The sequence below is a fragment of the Oncorhynchus tshawytscha genome, linkage group LG02, assembly GCF_018296145.1.
Source record: "Oncorhynchus tshawytscha isolate Ot180627B linkage group LG02, Otsh_v2.0, whole genome shotgun sequence".
Classification (NCBI taxonomy): Eukaryota; Metazoa; Chordata; class Actinopteri; order Salmoniformes; family Salmonidae; genus Oncorhynchus; species Oncorhynchus tshawytscha.
This window is the reverse complement of record NC_056430.1, coordinates 27,142,530-27,163,465: the sequence shown is the minus strand read 5'-3', so window position 1 is coordinate 27,163,465 and position 20,936 is coordinate 27,142,530. Positions and strand designations below refer to the sequence as shown.

General features: G+C 47.1%; 1 protein-coding gene across 2 annotated transcripts in view; it reads right to left on the bottom strand.

Annotated features, from left to right (window-relative positions):
• Positions 1–20,936, bottom strand: part of LOC112218521 (ephrin type-B receptor 2) — a 149,292-nt gene that overhangs the window by 83,223 nt on the left and 45,133 nt on the right. The gene's annotated exons all lie outside the window — the stretch shown is intronic.

Here is a 20,936-nt window from a genome sequence, read left to right as displayed (position 1 = left end):
AGATGGCAATGCTTTTGTTTGAGACCCGGGCATATTTGACTACATGCAGTAGTAGTAAACAGAGGGGCATAGTGTGACCATCCACATGGAAAAGAACAGATCACTGGGTTCACTGGAACCTGGTCAACTCTACCACAGCCACCAAGCTACTACATGATAGGTCAACTTCCACTCAACAGGCACATGCTTCTTCAGTTCTACCCCCTGGCTTTGAGGGGCAAGCGCACTCTAAACGAGCTGGATTATCTGGTGGGGAAAAAACACCTCTGGTAATTAGGGTCAAAGAGATATGTCTCCTGTTTGTCAGGAGGTCCTCTGTGGCCAGCCAATGCAATTTCAGAGGCAGGCCAAGCAGGCTGTCCTTCAGAGCCTTCTCTCTGAGGGACACAGAGGGGAGAGGGAGGGGGGAAGAAGGAGGGTGCTGCAGGCCTAATGAATTTCCCCTGCTTATTAGCCCCGCAGCACCAGTGTTGAGCTGGAGCAGATGGAGACAACATTCATCAGGTGTTAGGCATCAGCTGCAACTCCAAAAGGGCAAAGAAAGATGTATGTAACTCCTCTCGACAAGCTAGCTACTAACCATAAGATACTGTTGGTGATTGGTAGTCTAAAGCTATTTTTCAAAGATGTATTTGATATTCAGTAAAAACTAGAAGTATTTTAAAAATGCATTCTGTATGATGTCAGAGTTCCCTTTCGGAAATTGGATAAAAGGACAATCGGGCTAATGATCCGGGTGGTCTGATTCCACAGTGCAGTATGGCTAAACTCACACAAGAAAGAGAAAAGCACCCAATATAATTTAGAATGTTCCCGCATTTCATAACACGTGGATTTCCTCTTTATATTCCAGAGGAAACCAAAGCTTTTAATTAACAGGCTCCACATGCCGCAAATGTATTTTTAGGAACTTGCCGAATCTCAGAGCCTCACCAATATACACAAAGCATAATAGCACATTTCACATCCAATTCAGTTATCACAAAGCCCAAATCGTATAATTAGGCAGAGGAGGCTGCGTTTGTGCTGCCATTGATAACCTTGCGCGACTCCGCAGTCTACATGGGTGTTAGGCAGTGAAATGGTAATTATCCCCCGTAATGATAATGATAATTAGCTGGGGAGTAAAGTGAGAATGATGAACCCCTTGGTGGTGGTTTAGGGAGTGTGGTGGTTTAGAGAACAGGGAGGGAAGGAGTGAATTCCCCTGATATGTGAACACAGACGGCCCACTTCTCTTCCCTCCACTCCCTCAGTCAGGCTCACACACACCTGCTTCCTTCCATCAGAGACCCACACGCTGGACAAGTAGGACCTTACCCAGAAAGACTGATCACCTTTCTCCCTCCTGCTGACTAGACTTCATAGCAGGCAGCCACACCAATTCATTACCTACTGCAGTACCGAGCGTACCTCACTGAATCACCACCAGCACTGTTCAACCCCGTCATCAGTCCTCAAGCTCCCAGCAGGCAGCACAGTGGAAGGGCATGGCCACTCAGCCAGACACACTGTCCATTAATCAGGGAGATGAGGTGAGAGTGGCCAGTCAGAGTGGAGAGAGGCCTCTGGGCCAGAACAGGGAATGGTGTGGCAGCAATGGAGCCTGGAGAAGCCAGCAGACCAGGACTGACTGTTTATACTGAGGTCTGGAGGTGACTACACATTCCAGCCTGGGCCTCTGGCTCAGCTGGGGGGTCAAAGGTAACCAGCTATAGTTATATGAGCACATGGAGGATGTGAGACCTTCAACTTTTCAATATGGCTGTCTATTTTTACTAGACAGACTCGGCCTCAACACTGAAGGTGCATGAATATGCAATGAGACCTGGGAGTTTTAGAAATGCTTACAGGCCTAAGAGCGCTTCCTAGAACACTTCCTGAGAGTAAGCAAGGAGGGTTTTGTCTTGATCTGAAACCTCCCTGAGAGAGCTGTTTGAAGTTACAGAGGGGCCAAATGGGAGGGGCCAGCGGTGCTTCAACAACACTCAGTTTTCTCAGAGCTAGCAGTCGATGCAGCCGCAGCCTCTCAGCTTTCCACAGAATGCCATCACATTTTACATTAAGATTAGAAAGAGCAGCTGTTCACAAGCCCATTAACAAAATGAGCCCCAGAACACATACGCACATTAATTGACATGGATCAAGACGCTTTTAGGCCTGGGATTATTGCAGTGGTAATTGGTTGGTCGGCAGCCACATTCTAATTACAAAAAAAGGAGGAGTACCTGGTATAACTTCTATTTCTAAGAAGTGTAGGAGAAGGTTATTTGCAGAGCAGTGTGTTCCAAATGTATTACACGCCTCGTTAGCAGATGGGCAATACACAATGGTGGTGGACGAGCCAAGCTTCCTGCACACACAGTAAAGTTGAGACCAAGTGAAAATACAATTAATTCTCATTCATAGAGTAGGTTTTCAAGGTATGTGAATTTGGTACATTGCCAACCCTTTTAATCCAGGCACAGTGATTCCCCTCCAGGTCTACAGAACAGGGGATGCAACAGAGGACAGGAAAGAACAGGACAGGACAGGTGACCCGCCATGGAGCTCTATGTGTGTGTTTGACCACACATGTGCTTGATTTGGGTGGGTACAGTGTGAGTATGCTTTAACTTGAGGCAAGGAGGTCAGGCTTTGAGAGATGGATGGCCAATTAGTGTGTAGGGTTGAGCATGGCAGTCTGACTGATGGATGCCAGGGAGGGAGCTCTCCTTATCAGCTCCAGGGTGTACCATCTCATCTCCCAGCTCCCACTGCCCTCCTCCAGGGTGTACCATCTCATCTCCCAGTTCCCACTGCCCTCCTCCAGGGTGGACCATCTTATCTTCCAGTTCCCAATGCCCTTCTCCAGGGTTGACCATCTCATCTTCCAGCTCCCACTGCCCTCCTCCAGGGTGGACCATCTCATATCCCAGTTCCTACTGCCCTCCTCCAAGGTGGACCATCTCATCTCCCAGTTCCCACTGTCCTCCTCCAAGGTGGAGCATCTCATCTCCCAGTTCCCACTGCCCTCCTCCAGGGTGGACCATCTCATCTCCCAGTTCCCACTGCCCACCTCCAGGGTGGACCATCTCATCTCCCAGCTCCCACTGCCCTCCACCAGGCAGGCAACAAGTGCAGACTTCCAAACAGATGCAGATTCCTGTCTCTACAACACTTATACACAAACACATAGGGGTACACACACACACACACACACACACACACACACACACTACTCACGGTCACAAATTCACTGACTATACTGTAAAAAATAAAAAAGTTTAAAAAAAGAATCTATTCCTGTACTTTCATTTCATAAAGCATGAATATTCAGCAAGTGTTGTCAAAATAGTGCAGAACAACAGCGCGGAGCAGCCATGTAGAATACTGTTATAGTTCTAGCCAGCTTCAATATGGGCAAAACCCGGCTTGTATCGAAACTATGTCTATAGTTTACTGAGGGTATTTATGAAGAAGCGATTGACCTCCAAAACACAGCATGTAGTGGCTTGCAGGGGTGATGTTCTTTTATCCTCTCACCAGGAGAACTGTACTATAGCCTAGCCTCTATGGAGCAAATCATTCAACATTGACTTCTACATCAAAGCCGCCACATATACTTTCTTTCCCACCACGGTAGAAATAGCAGGTTACAGCACCACAGTGCTTTTCTCACCAAATTTGTGGTGTGTAAAACTCAATGAACTTCTATGTCATTATGTCATTAAACACCATAGGCTATATTTAATTGTAAATGTGGATTATTGATGGCGGTACTGCTATATCTTAACATGAACAATATGTCTATAAGCTAATACCATAGACCACAGAGGGCAGTCTTCTTGTGGACAGAGCTAAGAAATGTGCCTACATTCATGGGCACTGGCATTGGAAAAACTGCCCGTGCTGAGGTAAGACTGATGCCCATAATGATGGACGCAGACTGCTACTGTATGGCATTTTGGACAGAATAACAAGTAGAGTGCTCGGTTTCATTTGAGCCCGAGCCGTCTCAGAAATCTTTCAACACAAGGAGGGTCCATTAGGTGGGGCTCCCACCACCACATTACAACATGTCCTTGTGCGGTAAATTAATCAGTAATCCTGCATTTACAATGAAACAGGCTTTGTGGATGAGGTGGCATCAGCCCAAACCCCGACTTTTTTCAAAGAGTCAAACTGGGCTTGGCATGCCGCCCTGAGTATCCGGTGCACTTTAACATGTGTCTTTGGAGAGACATCACTCTATCAGGGAGATTTATGGGTAACTGGGGGTTATTGTTGGGTCTTGCAATGCCCGGTTCTGGGGTTCTGATGATGATGTAGGGGCTCGAGGAGTGATGAGGTGGGACTGAGTGGGACACGGCTGAGGCTGGGGATCTCGGCCTGCTCTGAGGGATAGAGAGGAAGTTGGGCAGTTGATTTTGGCAGCAGACGGTGCCCTGTGAAATATGCTACCACACACAGTACGTGGAGCACTCTGCCTGCTGACAGAATGATACAGCATAGCATTCCCCTGGGCTTCAGGCAGGATGTTCTACAGTAATCCTTACAGAGCTCACTGTGTTATCATTCAATATAATAACCTGTCAGCCTGGAAAAGGAGCAATGACCAAAAACTAAAAAGATAATCAAGCAAAAACTATATTCTAGGTCAAGTCCTCTATGCACTTATTTGAATCACTCATCCAAATACTCTCCAGTCTTAACCCTTTTCTAAAAAAAAGCCAATTTAAATCACAAGATTATCTAATCAAAAATACTTGATTGTTTCCGTAAGTAAATGTGTCAAACTACCGGATGACAAAAATAGTAGATACTCCTGACCCTTTTTCAGTACGTCCTTTATACCACGTAACTTTTTATATTTCCACACTATGAGGTTGGAATAATACTGTGAAATTGTGAAAATGTTGATAATGACAACACCAGGTGGTAAATTAGTTGCTAGATCAATGAGAAAGAGAGTTACAAACCTCTCTGCCAATAACAGCTAGTTTTCAGTTTCCCCCTCCCCACTCCCAGACAGTCCTAGTAATTGCTCTTTGATAAGAAGCTATTTTTGTTTCTTTTTGACCACTTTAATTGAAAACAGTCACAGAAAGATACTTAATTGTTATCCAGAAATGATTTAATATTGAGATAAAAATGGCTGCAAACTTTGTAAACAAACTTGTAAAGAAAGTTTGTAAACACACCATCAGTGATATGCTTAGCTCCCATGTTAAAGGGTTTTTCCAACTATTCCAAAATAATATACTAAATCATTTTCCAAAACCTGTCTTACATCATCATGGATTACAACACCCCTGTGCGCTAGCTTGCCAATCTTTTCAAAATGTAGTATTCTTTCCATGCATCCAGAGAGTGTGCTATTGCTATTAGCAGTAACTGTAGGCACATCATTAGCACACAGTTTCACTGCACATTACAATGTAGTTAGTTCTGAAAGACACTATATTTCACAATGATTTGAGTGCTCCACTGTGAATTGAGAACCATCAACCTTAACAGTAAATGGGGAGGAAGAATGGTCACCACCTGATCAATCAAGTGAACCAGGGCTGCCTCCCCTCCCCAAGTCTGTGCTATGAGATTATGAGCACGCCTCAGAGACTAAAGAAAACCCATCTCTGTTTCAACATTTCAGATTCAAAGCCCTGCTAGAAAGTCAGCTATGTATGTGCAGGCCTGAGATGCATTACATCAGTGAAATGGCTCTGACACTGTCTGTGTAGGTGACAGAGAGATGGGTAAAGTACTCCAGATTGACTCTGGTTGATTCCTGACCCCTCTAAAATGCCTTCACATTAACCAGTCAATGTCACTCCGAGCCATTAGACTGACAAACAATTGAGTTTACTGCCTATTCCACATCCTTTAAGAGCTTTTAAAGTAGTCAAAAATGATCATTCTGAGCACCAGGTTTACTACTGATCCTTATCAGTTAAGGAGTGGAGACCTGGTCCTGTCCTCCATGTCACTGGGCTGGAGCTGGGGCTAGGGCTGGGGATGGAGCTGGAGCTAGGGCTGGAGCTAGGGCTAGGGATAGTTCTGGAGCTGGGGCTAGGGCTGGGGTTAGGGCTGGGGCTAGGGCTGGGGATAGGGCTGGGGATAGGGCTGGAGCTGGGGCTGGGGCTAGGGCAGGAGCTGGAGCTGGGGCTAGGGATGGGGCTAGGGATGGGGCTAGGGGCTGGTGCTAGGGCTGGAGCTAGGGCTAGGGCTGGGGCTAGGGCTGGAGCTAGAGCTGGGTCTGGAGCTAGGGCTGGAGCCAGGGCTAGGGCTAGAGCTAAGGCTGGAGCTGGGGAAAGAGCTTGGTCTGGAGCTAGGGCTAGGCTGGACCTGGGGCTGGGGAAGGGCTGTAGCTAGGGATGGAGCTAGGGCTGGGGCTAGAGTTGGGCCTGGGGATAGTGCTGGGGCTGGAGCTGGGGCTGGGGAAGGGCTGGGGCTAGGGCTGGAACTAGAGCTGGGGCTAGAGCTGGGGCTGGGGCTAGAGTTGGGGATAGAGCTGGGGCTGGGGCTAGAGTTGGTGATGGAGCTGGGGCTGGAGTTGGGGCTGGGGCTAGAGATGGGGCTGGAGTTGGGGCTGGGGCTAGAGTTGGGGATGGAGCTGGGGGCTGTGGCTTTATAGCGTGGTGGATAGAGAGAAGGAAGTCCAGATGGACCATTTCTCTGGCTGTCAGAGAGTAACCGTTGTACTACAACACCCTGCTATGTCCCACAGCTCTCTGCCTGACCTGAAATATGCATGAGATGGAAATGTGTGAGACTAAGCTTCTGAGCTTCCACTCTCCTCATATCGGGTTGAATATGTATTTAAATCTGGGCCATGCAGGATGTGAGTCCCTGTCCTGGACATTAAGGGTTAAATGTGATTAATTTATGATACTCTGATGTTTGTCTCTAGGTACAAGTCCCTTATTTATTGATTGGCTAAAGCGATTGAAGCAGGTAATCTTAAAAACAAATGTATACAGCATGCTGTGAATGCTTGACACCTACAGTAGTTTCCTAGATTCAACATTGATGTACAAAATGGTGTATCATTTCTAGGTTAAGTGCTACATGAACTGTAAATGGGGCTTCTGACTTTATGTTGTTTAATGATATATGTGACTCACCCGGACATGTGAATTATTCATGGTATGTAAAATAAGTCATTGCCTCTCACGCAGAGACGGGCTTGCTTCATTGTGGCCGTTTATCAATCGACTTGGGAAAAAATTAAGTGGGAAATAAGGACACGTGAAAATAACACTGAAATTAAAATTACAGTGATTTTACACACCATTATGTAACGGTTGTCTGTGGTGGAAGAAGGTGAGGACCAATGCGCAACATGGTAAGTGTTCATATTCTTTAACTCAGAACACTAAAATACAAAACCAACAAGAGAACGAAATGAAACCGAAACAGTTCTGTCTGGTACAGATACGAAACAGAAAATAATCACCCACCACTCAAGGGTGAAAACAGGCTGCCTAAGTATGGTTCTCAATCAGGGACAACGATTGACAGCTGCCTCTGATTGAGAACCATACCAGGCCAAACACAGAAATACCAAATCATAGAAAAAATAACATAGACTGCCACCCCAACTCACGCCCTGACCATACTAAAACAAAGACATCACAAAGGAACTAAGGTCAGAATGTGACAGCACCCCCCCCCCGGGGACTCCGGCCGCAAAACCTGAACCTATAGGGGAGGGTCTGGGTGGGCGTCGGTCCGCAGTGGCGGCTCTGGCGCGGGACGTGGACCCCACTCCATCATAGTCTCGTCCCACTTAAGTGGCGCCTTGGGAGCGGCGACCCTCATCGCCGACCTCGGACTGGGGACCCTTGCCGCGGGTCCTGAATGGACGGGAGATTCCGGCAGCACCGGACAGGGGGGAGACTCCCGCAGCTCAGGAGTGAAAGGCGAGTCCGGCAGCTCCGGAGTGAAGGGCGATTCTGGCAGCACCGGAGTGAATGGCGATTCCGGCATCACCGGAGTAACGGGCGACTCCGGCAGCACCGGAGTAACGGGCGACTCCGGCAGCTCAGGACAGACGGGCGACTCCGGCAGCTCAGGACAGACGGGCGACTCCGGCAGCTCAGGACAGACGGGCGACTCCGGCAGCTCAGGACAGACGGGCGACTCCGGCAGCTCAGGACAGACGGGCGGCTCCGGCAGCTCAGGACAGACGGGGGGCTCCGGCAGCTCAGGACAGACGGGGACTCCGGCAGCTCAGGACAGACGGGGGACTCCGGCAGCTCAGGACAGACGGGGGACTCCGGCAGCTCAGGACAGGAGGGAGACTCCGGCAGCTCAGGACTGGAGGGAGACTCCGGCAGCTCAGGACAGGAGGGAGACTCCGGCAGCTCAGGACAGGAGGGAGACTCCGGCAGCTCAGGACAGGAGGGAGACTCCGGCAGCTCAGGACAGGAGGGAGACTCCGGCAGCTCAGGACAGGAGGGAGACTCCGGCAGCTCAGGACAGGAGGGAGACTCCGGCAGCTCAGGACAGGAGGGAGACTCCGGCAGCTCAGGACAGGAGGGAGACTCCGGCAGCTCAGGACAGGAGGGAGACTCCGGCAACTCAGAACAGGAGGGAGACTCCGGCAGCTCAGGACAGGAGGGAGACTCTGGCAGCGCTGGACAGGCGGGAGCACGGAGAGACGGAGACGGAGAGACAGCCTGGTGCGGGGGGCTGCCACCGGAAGGCTGGTGCATGGAAGAGGCACCGGATAGACCGGACCGTGGAGGCGCACTGGAGGTCTCAAGCACCAAGCCTGCACAACCCTACCTGGCTGGATACTCCCTGTAGCCAGGCCAGTGCGGTGAGGTGAGGTGGAATAGACCGCACTGGCGAACCGGGGACACCATGCGTAGGGCTGGTGCCATGTACCCCGGCCTGAGGAGACGCACTGGAGACCAGATGCGCTGAGCCGGCTTCATGGCACCTGGCTCGATGCCCACTCTGGCCCAGCCGATATGAGGCGCTGCGATGTAACGCACCGGGCTATGCCTGCGCACCGGGGACACCGTGCGCCTCACGGCATAATACGGTGCCTGCCCAGTCCATCTCTCTCCACGGTAAGCACGGGGAGTTGGCGCAGGTCTCCTACCTGACTTAGCCACACTCCCCGTGTTCCTCCCCCCAATACATTTTTGGGGCAGCCTCTCGGGCTTCCTTGATCGCCGTGCCAACTCCATTCGCCGGTATCCCTCCTCGCACTGTTACAGAGAATCCCAGGCGGGCTCCGGCACTCTCCCTGGGTCGACCGACCACCTTTCTACCTCGTCCCATGTTGTCATCTCCTCCAGATAGCGCTGCTCCTTAAAACGCTGCTTGGTCCTTTGGTGGTGGGTGATTCTGTAACGGTTGTCTGTGGTGGAAGAAGGTGAGGACCAATGCGCAGTGTCGTAAGTGTTCATATTCTTTAATAGAACTCAGAACACTAAAATACAAATTCTACAAGAGAACGAAATGAAACCGAAACAGAAAATAATCACCCACCACTCAAGGGTGAAAACAGGCTGCCTATGTATGGTTCTCAATCAGGGACAACGATTGACATACCAGGCCAAACACAGAAATACCAAATCATAGAAAAAAGAACATAGACTGCCCACCCAACTCACGCCCTGACCATACTAAAACAAAGACATCACAAAGGAACTAAGGTCAGAACGTGACACATTATTAAGCCTTGCCTCCAAAGTCAATACTTTTTGAATCCCAAGAACTGACAGTTTCTCCAATTTCCTGTGCCTTACCTGGCATGTGCTTAAAATGGGCACAGGGGAAATAAAAACACATCATTATGTGTAGCTTGTATCTACAACAAATACCATAACCAGTGTTGGGGAGTAGTGAACAACATGTTATTCAACTAGTAATGTAACTACATTTTGCAGTATCTTGGTGGTAGTTCAACTAAATTAAAATCTTGATTGTTTTTCAAGTAGTTAAATACTTTTTTGCTATGCAGCGGAACTGCACACCACTTCTTTTACGGAAATAAAATATGGGTGAATGTCTGTTATTTTTTGGCATCAAACCTGCCAATCCTCACTTGAAACCATTTTTTTTGTGTTCAATAGGGTAAATGACACATTCTGTTAACATCTGACCCCAGAGTGATCTCTTCTTGCTATTAACATCTGACCCCAGAGTGATCTGTTCTTGCTATTAACATCTGATCCCAGAGTGACCTGTCTAGCAATTTGTAGTCCATGACATTTCAGATTCAGATCATTTAGACTATCACAAAGTCATTTGAATGTAGTGAACTTATTTTTCAAATGAACTTTAAGTATGTTTTTCTTAAGGGTAGCTTTAGTGTAGCTTAACTTCTTCCAGTGTGAAGTAATTGGTAGCTTGGTAAACTATATTTTCAGAGTAGCTTCCCCAACACTGTAATGTGTAGCTTCCCTACTGTAATGTGTGTTTAAAAGATTTATGAAAGGGTGGGGCGGGAATACAGGCATTGGCCCCGTATCCTACTAAGAGGCTTCAAAAGAACAAAAGACTTGACACAAGAGTGGGAGCTTATCATGGCCAGCATATTGAGTTCACATACTGTTTACTCTCACTGTTTGAGACATTGGCAACAAACCAAAACATTGGTATCCGGATCCATAAAAAGAACACATATCAGGGAACAGAGATTAATTAGAAACTTTGCATCCTGCTGTTTGAAACCCCTAGGCGTGTTTGTGCCTGCCTGTGTTAGGGATTGGCAACAGCTGCCCTTGTCTGTTGTATGGCAAGGAGCCTCCAGGAAAATGTAAAAGCTAAATATCACAGGGGATGATTACCGAGATCTGGGGACTCAAATAACCTCAATTAATTTTCCATAACCATCCCACCAAGTATAACTAATATAATCTGGTAGCACAACTATTACAAGATAAAGAATACAAGAATATCTCACCACTCTGTCCTTAAATCTCATCTCAGTAATATGAATCACAAGAATTGCATATGCCCTAGATTGCCATGTTAAACCTTCAGCCCTTTCTGTGTAGTTTCAGTGCTGAGGAATTTGAGCAGTGACATTTGATGTGTGAGCATCACAGCGTCAAACTAGGGGAGTTGATCCATTGCCAGTCAATGCAGTCTGTCTGCCAGGAAAGCCATCAGCTAGATCTCTGTCTGCATGATATCTCCATCCCCACCTTCCCTGCTGCATAATCAATAGCATGGTCTAGCTAGCCTATATATTTACTCACCCCAGTGTGGCGTAATCTTCAATAGAAGAATGTTAATGGAGACTTTAATCAAACATGAGCATGAAAAGGGGACAAGACTGATATGAAATAGTAAAGATGTGGGGAGGCCTGTATGAATCACCTGACAGACAAATGGCTAGAGACAGATAATGACCATACATCCTCCTATAAAGAGAGGGGGATTGCAGAGTGTCTGTGGGGGTGTGTCTAATGGATTCCTGTGTGTATGTATGTATGTATGTATGTATGTATGTATGTATGTATGTATGTATGTATGTATGTATGTATGTATGTATGTATGTATGTATGTATGTATGTATGTATGTATGTGTGTGTGTGTGTGTGTGTGTGTGTGTGTGTGTGTGTGTGTGTGTGTGTGTGTGTGTGTGTGTGTGTGTGTGTGTGTGTGTGTGTGTGTGTGCATAATTGATTGTGTGCCTGTGTGTGTTTGAGTGCACGCCTTTGCATGGCTGGTGTAGTGACTGAATGATGAGGCCATGCTTAGCAGCAGACAGACTCCAGAAGCTCCAGGTGGATAGCCCTTCCCTCCACCCTCCCTCCCAGCATGCCTCCTAACACTCAGGCTTGTTACGGCTCTCTGAGACGCTCCATATCCAGCCCACCTCCCTTAAGTTCCCTGAACCGAGTAGGAGATGAGTGTACCTCCTCACGGTCGTGACCGTTTTACCAGGACCCCCTGGACCTGGGGACCACACGTATCAGGGAACAGAGGAATGGCAGACCTGCTTCAGATTCCTGGCCTATGAGCTAGTCGTCCTCTTGTCTGTGGAAGAGTTATGACCGGTCACGCCTCCCAGGGTTCTTTCTATAAAGCTCAGGCTCTGAGACAGGCTCCACAGTGGGTCTAGTCCTGCACTGCTGGGACCATTACTCCTGTCTGAGGAGCCTAGCGTAAAGACACACAGCCAGGACATGCCTCTACACTAACCCAAATATCACTCCACACACTGGCACCCCAAATCCCTGCCATCAACATCCTCTCCATCACTGAATGCATAGCACAATGGAAAGTGTGTACCATTAAAGAATTTTAAGGCCCTCCTAACACTAAACTAACATTAACTACAGCTATCCGAGACATTGGACACCTGTGGGCCAGAGATGGAGAGCTAATGGGTTCATGGTGGCCAGCTCTGAATGGTTATAAACAGGGTTAAGTTGAGCTGCCTGGGACAGCACAGCAGCACTCCCTTCAGCTGGACCCGGCTATGTTTACAAGACACAATACTCACCAGACACATTTTTCCACTTAAAGTGTCTGTACTCTCTCACATTACTGAGTGCTGAGAACTCCAATACACCTACACACCAACCGGGCCGGTGCTGTAGCACAGCAAAAAAATAGAGTAATCCCAGACCAGAAAAAACACAATTTCTCAATAATTCTGCACTCTAGCTCCTCCACACAACCATTTAACTTGAAATCCTCAGTATCAAATCAAATTGTATTTTTCACATGCGCCGAATACAACAGCTATTCCTTACCGTGAAATGCTAACTTATGGGCCCTTAATTTTGTAAAAAAGTAAGTAAGAAAAATGTGCTAAATAAACAAAAGGAAAAATAGTAAAACAATAACAATAACAGGGCTGTAAAGAAGTGGTACCAGTACCGAGTTAATGTGCAGGGGTACGGGTTAGTCAAGGTAATTTAGGTAATATGTACTGTAGGTAGGGGTAGAAGTGACTATGCATAGATGTGTGTGTGTGTGTGTGTGTGTGTGTGTGTGTGTGTGTGTGTGTGTGTGTGTGTGTGTGTGTGTGTACGTGTTTAACTATTCTTGTGGGGACCAAAATTCCCCACAAGAATAGTAAAGAAACAAAAATTTGACCACCTGGGGACATTTTGTTAGTGCCCACAAGCTCAAATGCTATTTATAGGGGGTTTAGAATGAAGGTTAGAATTAGTGTTAGGGTTAGGAGCTAGGGTTAGGTTTAGGGTTAAGGTTGGGGTTAGGGTAAGAGTATGGGTTAGGTGTTAGTTGAAAATAGGATTTTGAACGGGACCGAATTGTGTGTCACCACAAGGTTAGCTGTACAAGATTGTTTGTGTGTGTGGTGTCAATATGCGTGTGTGTGTGTGACAATATGCATGTGTGTGTGTGTGTGTGTGTGTGTGTGTGTGTGTGTGTGTGTGTGTGTGTGTGTGTGTGTTGGAGTGTCATTGAAGTATCAGTGAGAGTAGGCTCCCGAGTGGCGCAGCGGTCTAAGGCACTGCATCTCAGTACTATCACAACCGGCTTTGATCAGGAGTCCCGTAGGACAACGCACAAATGGCCCAGTGTCGTCCGCGTTAATAGGGGAGGGTTTGGCTGGTGTAGTCCGTCATTGTAAAATAAGAAATTGTTCTTCACTGACTTGCCTAGATAAATAAAGGTTAAATAAAAAGAGAGTGCAAGAGAGTGCAAGAGTCAGTACAAAAAAATAAATATGAAGTCGGATGCCAAGTAGCTCCAGACCAATCCGTGATGCAAGCAGTCAGGATGACAAATCTTTTCAGACTCCTGAGAGGGAATAGTCGTGAAGAGGGCACGACAACACCTGTCTTGGTGTGTTTGGACTATGATAGGTTCTTAGTGATGTTGACACCAAGGACCTTGAAGCTCCCGACACACTCCACTACAGCTCCATCGATGTGAATGGAGGCGTGCTCGGCCCCCTTTTCCTGTAGTCCACGATCAGCTCCTTTGTCTTGCTCACATTGAGGGAGAGGTTGTTGTGCTGGCACCACACTGTCAGATCTCTGACCTCCTCCCTATAGGCTGTCTCATCAGTGATAAGGCCTATCACCATCGTGTTGTCGGCAAACTTAAGCACGCACACTCGAAGGGCCCCCGTGTTGAAGGTCAAACTTTCCACCTTCTCCAGTTCTGTCCCGTCGATGTGGATAGGGGGGTGCTCCCTCTGCTGTTTCCTGAAGTCCGCGATCATCTCCTTTGTTTTGTTGACGTTGAGTGTGTAATTATTTTCCTGACACCAGACTCCAAGGGCCCTCACCTCCTCCCTGTAGGCCGTCTCGTCGTTGTTGGTAATCAAGCCTACCACTGTAGTGTCGTCTGCAAACTTGATGATAGAGATGGGAACAAGGAGTACAAGAGAGGGCTGAGAATGCACCCTTGTGGGGCCCCAGTGTTGAGGATCGGCGTGGTGGAGATTTTATTTCCTACCCTCACCACCTGAGGGCGGCCCTTCAGAAAGTCCAGGACCCAGTTGCACAGGGCGGGGTCGAGACCCAGGGTCTCGAGCTTAATGACGGTTTTGGAGGGTACTATTGTGTTAAATGCTGAGCTGTAGTCGATGAACAGCATTCTTACATAGGTATTCCTCTTGTCCAGATGGGTTAGGGCAGTGTGCAGGTTGATTGCGATTGCGTCGTCTGTGGACCTATTGGGGCGGTAAGAAATTGGAGTGGGTCTAGGGTGTCAGGTAGGGTGGAGGTGATATGATCCTTGACTCGTCTCTCAAAGCACTTCATGATGACGGAAGTGAGTGCTACGGGGCAATAGTCGTTTAGCTCAGTTACCTTAGCTTTCTTAGGAACAGGAACAATGGTGGCCCTCTTGAAGCATGTGGGAACAGCAGACTGGGATAGGGATTGATTGAATATGTCCGTAAATACACCAGCCAGCTGGTCTGCGCATGCTCTGAGGATGCGGCTAGGAATGCCGTCTGGGCCGGCAGCCTTGCAAGGGTTAACACATTTAAATGTTTTTCTCACGTTGGCTGTGGTGAAGGAGAGTCCGCAGGTTTTGGTAGCGGGCCGTGTCGGTGGCATTGTATTGTCCTCAAAGCGAGCAAAGAAGTTGCTGAGTTTGTCTGGGAGCAAGACATTGGGGTCTGCGACAAGGCTGGTTTTCTTTTTGAAGTCTGTGATTGACTGTAGACCCTGCCACAAACCTCTCGTGTCTGAGCCGTTGAATTGCGACTCTACTTTTTCTCTATACTGACCCTTAGCTTGTTTGATTGCCTTGCGGAGGGAATAGCTACACTGTTTGTATTCGGTCATGTTTCCGGTTGCCTTGCCCTGATTAAAAGCAGTGGTTCGCGCTTTCAGTTTTGCGCGAATGAAGGTCAGCGTGGCGGATGTGTTGTGGCCTACCCTCACCACCTGGGGCGGCCCGCCAGGAAGTCCAGGATCCAGTTGCAGAGGGAGGTGTTCAGACCCAGGGTCCTTAGCTTAGTGATGAGCTTGGAGGGCACTATGGTGTTGAACGCTAAACTGTAGTCAATGAATAGCATTCTCACGTAGGTGTTCCTTTTGTCCAGGTGGGAAAGGGCAATGTCGAGTGCAATAGAGATTGCGTCATCTGTGGATCTGTTGGGGTGTCATGCAAATTGGAGTGGGTCCAGGGTTTCTGAGATGATGGTGTTGATGTGAGCCATGACCAGCCTTGCAAAGCATTTCATGGCTACAGTTGTGAGTGCTACGGGGCGGTAGTCATTTAGGCAGGATGTGGTTGTAGTATTTGGTTGCATGCATGTTTTTTGTCTGTGACTCTATGTGTGTGTCTATAAAGCTCTTCAAATTGGGGAAGGCAAAGCTATGGCTCTGGGAAATAATAGTATATGCCTGTATGTCCTTGTCCATTGTAACAATCAGAGGAGAGCATTCAACCCCCACAAACCACACTAAGACTCAGGGTTAACTCTGAGGGCGGACCAGACCAAACGTAGTGAGGTTCCTGTAGAAAAACAGGCATGGCCTGCTGTTAGCCTGTTGAACAACACTTCTGTCACCTAAAATCAGCCTTGGAACACGGCGGTGGAGGCCAGACACCGCCGTTGTCCTTACAATGTCGATAAAGGTTTATTGTAAAACCTGTGAGGTAAACAAACAGAGCCTGGCTTGTCCAAGGTCCAGAGTAGCTCTGTGGTTTTTTGTGTTGTTTCTGTTTGGAATGTGACATGCTGATTGTGAGATGTGCAGAGCCCTGTCGTCTATTTGCTTTCAGTCATTACAGTCACTTAAGATGACAGAGCAGTTTGCTTTACTTATCTCCCAAACAGCTAAAACACATAAGTGTTTTTAGTTGTGTTTCCCACCTGACTCAAAAGCGCAAAGACTGATTGGTTTAGACCAGGGTTCCTCAACTCTTACCCTACAAGGCCCGGAGGCTGCTAGTTTTCTGTTCTACATGATAATTAATTGCACCCACCTGGTGTCCCATGTCTAAAATCAGTCCCTGATTAGAGAGGAACAATGAAAAATGCTGTGAAACTGGCTTTGCGGTCCAGAGTTGAGTTTGAGGTGTTTAGACTGTGTAAGCAGAACAGAGCACAGGCCAGTGTTCATAGACCCTCTCACACCGTAGAGGTTTTACTATGGAGGGTAAAGGCAGGGATGTATTTCACACAAAAACCTGACTCTGATAGGTGAGCTCAAAAGAGACGTCTGCTCTTCCAGACTGCTGTCTGAACGCAATGACATCAGGAAGTATTGGCCGGTAGACAGAGTTCATCTGTTTGTTCAATCTGTCCAGGCCTCTGGATGGAGGACGGTTTTGTAAGTCATCATACATGAGGCCACAGAAGACCTGTCAAAGTCCCAGAACCAGTCAATCTTAAGTTTCTATGGTTACTGGCGCGAAAGGCGCCAAAGTCGACATCAACAGAAAAGGATTGTTCATTCTCACTGTTGTAATAACTTTCTTTGTTGTGTGGGGATTTACAGAAGATGATCTCACGAAAGGGAAAAACCTGCTGAGCCACATTTTCATTGGTTTATATGTCTCGGCTTCAAGGTATTCAAATCACTGTAATGCTGGCAGAGAGACTGAATTGCTATCCAAACTTCACCATCTGGAAAACATTGTAGTCAATGGCAACAATGTAATCCATGGTTGTTCCACCTGGTTTAGCTTTGGCACAGATGAGAACTCTAAAATCATATCTCATTTTAGAGATGTAAACAAGCAATCCCCTTTCAGTCTTAATTCTAACCCTCAAGCAAAGACAATTGATTGACCCTCGTCTGAACAGGATGTTTCTCTGGTACTCACCCTCTATAAAACCCGTCCCACAAAGATTTATTTTGTCTTTTAAAAAAGGCTATCCACAACAACGAGAGGAATAGGTATATGCTCTGTATTAGGATGGAAGCACATAGTGGGCCTTTCAGAGAGAGGATTTCTGCAAAGCACATCTCTAGTCATTGTTCCTATGAAGGGAAGGCCTTGACAAAAGGCCTTGACAAAAGGCCTTGACAAAAGCTGACAATACTGCACAAGTAAAACATTGTTATGTTTGTAAGGCACGCAGAAGCCTTCTTCCACAGCCATTTCAAAGGTGAAGAGTTTCTTAAAAGCCATCAATGCCAACATTCAATGAGAGAGATAGAGAGGGAGCTGTGTGTGTGTGTGTGTGTGTGTGTGTGTGTGTGTGTGTGTGTGTGTGTGTGTGTGTGTGTGTGTGTGTGTGTGTCTATTAATTGCTGCTCTATCGGGTGTTCTGTCATTTCACTCTGACAACCTTTCTTACAAAGGGCCCACAGAATTCTGATAGAGGGACATCAACAGGTGCCAAATGAAGGCACAGGACATGTTTTTGTTCACTGTGTACAAACTAAACCACAAACACACACACACAATTACAAAGAAAGCTAATGTCCTATAACATATTAGACAGAAGCTGGTCATATTATTAAAATGAGTGTGATAAAACAACAATCTGCTTCTTTGATAGAATACATCTCATGAATCATGTGCAGGTACTTTGTCCATCAGCTGGTGAGAGAAAGTGACAGAGAGAGACAGAGAGAAAGGGGAGGGAGTGGGGACTGGAAGAAAAGGAGAGATGAGAGAAGACCAACATGGGAAAGAAAAGAAGAAAGCAAGCGGGACTTACAGAGGAGCCGATTCACAGGCTTACTGGGCAATGCCCTGTGAAAAGACTGAGAGAAAAACGTATCAATTGGCATGCAAATCAGGCCTGTATCTGGATGAAGGGGGGAGGGGCTATCTGGGCTTCAGAGGCAGTGATTTGCTGGCATTCACCTCCCATCAATATCAGGGCCGATTAATGAGGAGCTAAGGGGAGAGGGGGGCAGTGGCCAGGTGTCGGAGCAGCTACAGACTGGGAATAAAGAGGGCGCAGGCAGTGATCCGCGAGGAATTCCAGCAGAGCGGCAAGCAGGCCAGGGGGGTCGGAGGGGGCTGCTGGAACACAGCGTAGGGAGGGCTGGATGCATAAAGCCTTGAATGTTTGAGACACAGGCTTAAGGGATCAACTCATGTTTAGACCAGAGAGTGTCCTCCCGGAAGAGGTTCTCTCTAAAAATGACAAAGGCTCATATTCTAATAAGTGTTTGTGGTTGTGAGGACATGTGGCAAATGTGTTTGTGCAGGTTGTGTGAAAGTGTGTCTGAGGCAGTGTGCATGCATGCGTGTTAGTGTGTATGTGCAAGAGTGTGTGTGTGTGTGGGGGGGGTTGTACAGTTTGTCCTGTGAGTGGCTGAGCGTGTCTAAGAATGGAGAGGATCAGGATGGGGGAGTTCCCCCTTGTGCCCCTCACGTTCCGTGACTAGCCTGGTCATGTGACCAGCGGTTCTCACAGGGTCACTGGGCCGTCAGAAACTGGAGGGCACGTATTAAGGCTGCATGCCTATGTCATTGTTTGTGTGCCAGGTGCCTCTCTGCTGAACACAGGCAAATCAATCCTGAAACATCAGCATCAACCGATAAGAACAGTCTGTCCTGGATGGGACAGAGAGACTATTGTGTCGGCTTGTCACTGGCAACAACTGAATGACTCAACCACTATGGAGTCCATTTATCACTCCAGTGTTAATCTGCTAAATTGTAATTATTCGCTCCTATGGCCTATTTATTGCCTACCTCCTCATGCCTTTTGCACACACTGTATATAGACTTTCTTTTTTCTACTGTGTCATTGACTTGTTTGTGTTATTGGCTTGTTTATTGTTTACTCCATGTGTAACTCTGTGTTGTTGTCTGTGTCACACTGCTTTGCTTTATCTTGGCCAGGTCGCAGTTGCAAATGAGAACTTGTTCTCAACTAGCCTACCTGGTTAAATAAAGGTGAAATAATACTACATCTATATAGTACATTTATCCCACTGTTCTCTCAAAATATGCCTACCAGAAAACAGCTCGCAATTTGCTTCTGAATCAGTGTTAGTGTGTGGAGGAAGCTGTAAATCCAACACTGAATAAAAGCACTACTTGTCAAATGTGAAACGGGAGTGTAGAACTACAAAGCACTAATTTGATATCCTCTGTTACAAGCATCTTTGGTCTGTCGCCCAGGCTGCTGCATTCCTTCCGTGACAGAGCGCACATGGACTCAATAATAGATGGGATCTCATATGCCAAGCCAGAGATGAAGAAACCTCTGAGAGGTGTAGGCTACTAAGTAGGGTCACATATGTTTTAAAACCACCGGGTTATAATTCAGAGCAGTACTAATAGAAAGTTCTTCTGGTAGAACTTTACATTATAACCTGCTTATAATCGAAAACTCCTTTCACACCAACAATCAAGGCCATTAAAATCTAAAGACAACAACAAATCAAGGCCAGACAGTATAAGTCTCTCTGGATAAGAGCGTCTGCTAAATGACAAAAATTATATGTAAATGTATCAGTGTGTGTCCATGCATGATCATAGCCGCAGGAAGTAGAACAAATCAGAATTAGAAATTCATAAAAAATAAAATGTGTTCTCACAAAAGTAGTGCACTGGGCCTTTAATAGTCCTGTATTAGCTGAAGTATCCGTCTGTAGCGCCAGCAATAACATCTGTCCTTAAACCCTCCCCGTTGAAAACAAATGTTACAACATACAACACCGCTACTTCCCGCGGCTATGTGCATGATCCATCAAAGATAAATTGTATGTTGTGACAAGTGATGAGAAAGGGTGTGGAGAGATGAGAGGGCCTTGTCAAACTCATAGACTAATATCCAGGATGCCTCGTATTGTGAGGCAGTGAGCTCAATAGCAGAGAACTGATGCATCAAATCCTAGCATTGATACTGCTCATCACATACCCACACAGCCCTGTTTGGTACTGATCCACATATAGAGGAGTCCTTGGCTATGATACCCAGCACTGCTTCCTGATTTCTCCTGGGAGAGGCTGTGTTGGTGGGTAGGTGACAGGGTCAGCTACAACCTTAAACTGATTAAGGAAAAATCTTACAACAGCTGGAGGTTTCTGAAAAATCTGTGAGAAAAAGGCCAAACACAAAGGATTCAATTCTTTGAGGGTCAGGGTAGGCCTTGTAAGATAAAAAGCGGGGAACACTTGGCTCTAACACGTCTGCCTTCGCACCGGGTGCCACACTCTCCCCGGTGACCTGAGAGGGTGTCGGGCACTCTGCTGAATACCAGCACCATCCGCAACATTGAGATGAAGGCTAAAAGGTTAATTGAGTCTCTGTGCTGCGCCTTCTTCTGTGTAATTTACTGTGATTAATGCATGGAGGTTACTGTCAGACACATTTACTAATTGTCCAAAGCACCCCATGATTAACCACATCTGCACAAATGTGTATGTCTCTCACTGTACCATGCTCAGAGAAAGGGAGCAGTGTCCAACCATCATGACCCATTTAGTCAACATGTTGATGTGAAACACGGAAGGACCTCTGATCTCTCATGGTGTCAGCCAGGGCAGATACAGTAGATTGAGTATTCCATATCTCTATTGGAGCAGCAGTCCGTATGAATCTGGCGTTGAACCTTCTATTTAGT